Genomic DNA, 5229 nt, shown 5'->3' on the forward strand with positions numbered 1-5229 from the left:
AGATTCACTTGATTCACTAGATAAAACTTGGAAGAACAAATTTATAATTTGATTTTTGTCTCTATATGTTAAAATCGATCTATTTTTGGCAAGCTATATACAGGCATAATTGGTATGGATCAACTAAGCTTGATCCTTAATACAATAGAAAGGAGGAAATGTCACATTATTTTGTATGTCTGTCAAGGTACATTATTTACAGCAAATGTTGTAAATGTTTGCTTTCATTGAAACAAACACACAGTTACTCTAAGGACAATAACTGTCTCTTCGTATTTATATATACTTTATTAATAAATATGTATTTTCCCAGTTGTATGGTCATGCAGACAAAGCTTCTGGCTAGACATTTTTTTATACTATGAAAATTTAGTTCTGCATGCTAAAAATGAGTATAATTTATCGCTCAGTGTAATAAAGTAGCTTCTCCTGTGTCCCCTCTCCTTGGCTTCTGAAAAACTTCAAAGTCTGCAGGCTGAGAGGCCATTTCAGGAATTAGGTAAAAATGTATAAGATATTCACTATTTCTCTGAATAACGTTTTGTAACTATTATGTCCGTAAACTAAAGCATCTGATTTTATAATAGTGTTTGAAAATCTTATAAAATATCAAGAATAACAGTGATGGCTTTTTTAACTGCTGACACGTTGAGAACTGAGCATTTTGCTAATCGTTATACATAATGACCTTTGCAGTAGGTGCTACTGCAATAGGAGCTGAGTTAGAACTTTCATTTCTCAGTAAGAAATGAAATCAAAGTAGCAGTATGACTCCAGAGCTCAAACTCTGAATCTTTATGATACAATAATTTTAGCTAAGATTTATAGCGCTATTATTATTTGCTGGTTCTATTCTAAGTGGCTTACATGTATTTACTCCTTCAATCCTTACAGTGACTTTATGAAGGCTCTAGGTAGTATTATCATAACTATTTTATAGATGAGGAAACTAAGGTAAATGAAGTTTAAGCAAGTTGCTCAAAGTCATCATTTAATAAATTGTGGTTTCAGAATTTAAATCCAGGCAATCTGTCTCTAGAGCCCCCTCAATTAACTAAGCTATATTGCCTAGACTCTTCTAAATTATCTGCAGCTTAATTTAACTAGTTTTATATTCCAGCAAGAATGTATGTTGTTAATTGACTATCTTCCTGGATATTCTTAAAGACCAGCAGGGCTGGGTTTCATCAAACCCACCTACTGGAATGCAAAAGTATGACAGAACAAAACTGAGGTAATTCAAGGAGTCTTATGTCTTCAAAACTTCAGAGCAATGAGCAGTTCATGGGGGCCATTGACATTGGTCCCATGAAACTCCACCAGTGAAATGATTTCGTTGAACCTCGATTAGCACTTGAAGGCGTCTTTCTCAGTTCTGGGCCAAGTTGATTATCAGGAGCAATTATTACCTAACATTAGGTGAAAACTTTTTGACATGTTGGCTTAGCCATGGGAGTAACCCTAGTATTGTCATATGTTGACATTTTTATGATGATAAGCATAACCTACATAGATTCTCTTAACCAACAAATCTTCCAAATACATATTGAATCTCTCTTTCTGTGCTTTGGCATACATTAAAAAAATACATATGTCTCTCCCTTGGTGTACTCAACTCTTTCTTCAAGTGTCCCCTCTAGGAAGCTATCTAACTCTCAGGGCTTGCCCTTTACTGCTTCCTAATTGTTCAGCAGTTTTGTTATTTGTGTGATTTCACTATGTTCTTTTTCTAAGGACTCATATGCGCTTTCATATTCCTGAAGGCTAGTACAAATCCTAAAAGATAAAACACACATAAAACACAAGATAGCTGGGCTGGGCGCAGTGACTCACGCCTGTAATCCTAGCACTTTGGGAGGCTGAGGTTCGCGGATCACGAGGTCAGGAGATCGAGACCATTCTGGCTAAGACGGTGAAACCCCGTCTCTACTAAAAATACAAAAAACAAAAAATTAGCTGGGCATGATGGCTGGTGCCTGTAGTCCCGGCTACTCGGGAGGCTGAGGCAGGAGAATGGTGTGAACCTGGGAGGTGGAGCTTGCAGTGAGCTGAGATCGCGCCACTGCACTCCTGCGACAGAGCAAGACTCCGTCTTAAAAAAACAAAAAACAAAAACAAACAAAAAAAACAAGGTAGTTGATCAAGAAACTTGCCTTTCCTGATGTTTTTTAATCAGATCTTCTGTTTTCATTTTATTTTTCAAACAAATGATTTTATTTCCTACATATCTTGGAGGGTAGCAATTCCCTTGACTATTAAAGGCATTTTTGAAGCATTTCTGCATAATTCATACTAGATGTAGTGCACAGAAGCTGGCATTATTGGGGTATGCATATTAATTATATATATGCAAATTAAGGATCATGGGACCCAGCACGGTTGGAATATATAATTCTTGCTGCCATTTCTAAAGTAGCACTTTATTGCATCCTGTGTTACTCTTTTGTTAGATCACATTTTCCCATTCACCCAAACAAATGTCAGATAATATTAAGATCTTCACTTTTGCATTAGCTAAAGCAATTACGGATGTGAGAAGATGGAAGTTGTTAATATAAAACGATTACACTTTATGGCTCATCTTTTTCACTCCCCAGAAGCGGAAATATATGCCTTTTGGATGCTTTTTCTTCCTGAGCCGTATATTTTAAAGATTTCACCTTGAAGTCTATTTTTCTCATACTTGAGCATTTTCTGTTTATACCCATTGATTTTCTCCTGAAGCAGTATTTAAAGAAATGTAATTTCAAACTAAAGGTGAAATAAGTTTCACTTGATTCTGACCTCCAGCCTAACAACCCTCATTGCCACAGTGTGACTCTTTCACTGATGAAGATAAAGGGAATTAAGATAAAGGCAGAGGGGGTAATCATTAATTAAAAGCAGTGATCTCAAGATATGTTATATTCCAACTATCAAAAGAATTATCTAAAATAGATTTAGAGGTGAAGTTCTACTTGAACTTTGGAATTGACACAATGTCTCATTCTTAACGGGTCACCCATGACCACTAATCCCTGAGACAGTGGGGATGTTATCAGGAGGTACTTTAGCCCAGTAGCTCCTGGAATGCTTACATGACTATCACCAAATTGAAGTCAAGAATGATAAGAAAGAAAAAAAATGATAAAAATAATAGTTGTGAATTTTCTGTTTCAAGATATGTCCTTATAAAAATGCTACCAATCATCCTAGGCTAATAGCTGGGTTTGTAATTTACCTCTGACTGAACCTATATGGAATTGCAAATTGAAGAAAGTTGGTCTTTGGCAGAAATATTGCTGTCATTCTACTTAATGTAGTGTTTTTCCCTCCTTTAAATGCATTTTCCAACTCCCAAGCCCCCAGCCACTTTTGTTTTCTTTCATCATCATTCTCCTATCAAAACTTGCACTCCATAAAGCCCTACCCTTAGACATTTCCAGTAAAAGTCACATTGAAATGTACTTCATCTCCCAGACCATCTTCACTGAAACAAAAGGTAATGCCTTAAAACTGGGAAAATATCTGAGCTCCTAGAATTTCAAGAAGCAGCAAGCATATGAGAGACATATGCTATAGTCAGCACCTACCTGGCTTCTTCCCATGGGCTAATCACCCATTTATAAGGCAATGTATGTTAAGGAAAAAAAATTACTCTTGTTAATAAGATATGAAGATTGATTAAGACCTGTATCTCTGGATTCCTAATAGCCTAAATTTGATAAAATTTCACATTAAATATATACCATTTAATTTGGAAATTAAAAATATTAAATTAAAAAAGGGCAAAAAGTAAATTTTTTAAAAAATATAATTTAAGCACAAGAGATTATCCCATCTTTTCTCTTAACTAGTACTTCATCTAACACTGGAATTGTGCTCTCACCTGAGAAGCCATCTCCTCTTTTCGTTTATAATTAGCACTTAGTACTTTATCACTTGAGAGTTATGTTCCTTTAACAATCCTTAAACTTACCTTGTTGAGCACATCCTGTAGAAAGAACCTCATCACAACTTCAGCAAGCAACTTGAGCATATGGCCCCTTAATGACAGCAACAACAACAAAACGAGTTGAAAAAAGCAATTGAAAACCAGAGATAAACTGAACACTACCTAGAAGACTTTCCCTCTCATTCCTACTCTTGATTGTCCCATCAATATTGTCTTTTTGGGATTAAGAATCTATAATCTGGAATTTCTGGACTGATTCTGGTTTCCAGTTACCATCCCCCCATCGTAGCCATTATTTAGGAGCCTTGATGTAAATTTTCTAATTTCAATGTCATACTTGCCTGATTAGAAGCTCCCTGTCTCCTTTTTTATGATGCCTCTGTTTTCAAGCTATTCATATTTATATTCTTAGCAGGTTCACATTTCTCCACAGCTCTCCAAAACTGGCCTACTGTTAACTTAAGTCAGACTAATCTCTCTATAAACTCCTAGAGTTTTTCTAGGTTTTCAAATACTTTGTTTTCACTTACATTTTCCCTTTTTTCTTCTATTTCCTTTAGATTCTTACCCATTCTGCAAAAAGGATTGTACCCATATGATTTTCACTGTTTACCTGGGCCATCACAGAACCCACAATCTAATTCTTTATTTTATACTGCCTTGAATTATAAATTGTTTCATGTGTTTAAGTCTTATTTCCCCAATTATGCTGTCAGTTAAAGCCAGCTTTAAAACTACACTAATTATGTGGCTTTCTCAGCTCCAAAGAGTGCAATGCACAAGTTAGGTTACTTTTGTTTATTAGTAAAAGCTTAATTACCTAGGAATGTATTTAACCAAGGAGGTGAAAGATCTCTACAAGGAGAACTACACAACACTGCTGAAAGAAATCATAGATGAAACAAACAAATGGAAATACATTCCATGCTCATGGATTGAAAGAACCAATATTGTGAAAATGACCATACTGCCAAAAGCAATCTATAGATTCAATGCAATTCCCATCAAAATACCATCACTTTTTAACAGAATTAGAAAAAAAATCCTAAAATTCGTATGGAACCAAAAAAGAGCATGAATAGCCCAAGCAATTCTAAGCAAAAAACAAATCTGGAGGTATCACATTACCTGGCTTCAAATTATATTACAAGGCTACAGTTACCAAAAGAGCATGGCACTGGTATAAAAGTAGGCACATAGACCAGTGCAACAGAATAAAGAACCCAGAAATAAAGCCACATATGTATAACCAACTGATCTTCAACAAAGCATACAAAACGCATATTGGAAATGGA

The sequence above is a fragment of the Symphalangus syndactylus genome, chromosome 14, assembly GCF_028878055.3.
Source record: "Symphalangus syndactylus isolate Jambi chromosome 14, NHGRI_mSymSyn1-v2.1_pri, whole genome shotgun sequence".
NCBI lineage: Eukaryota > Metazoa > Chordata > Mammalia > Primates > Hylobatidae > Symphalangus > Symphalangus syndactylus.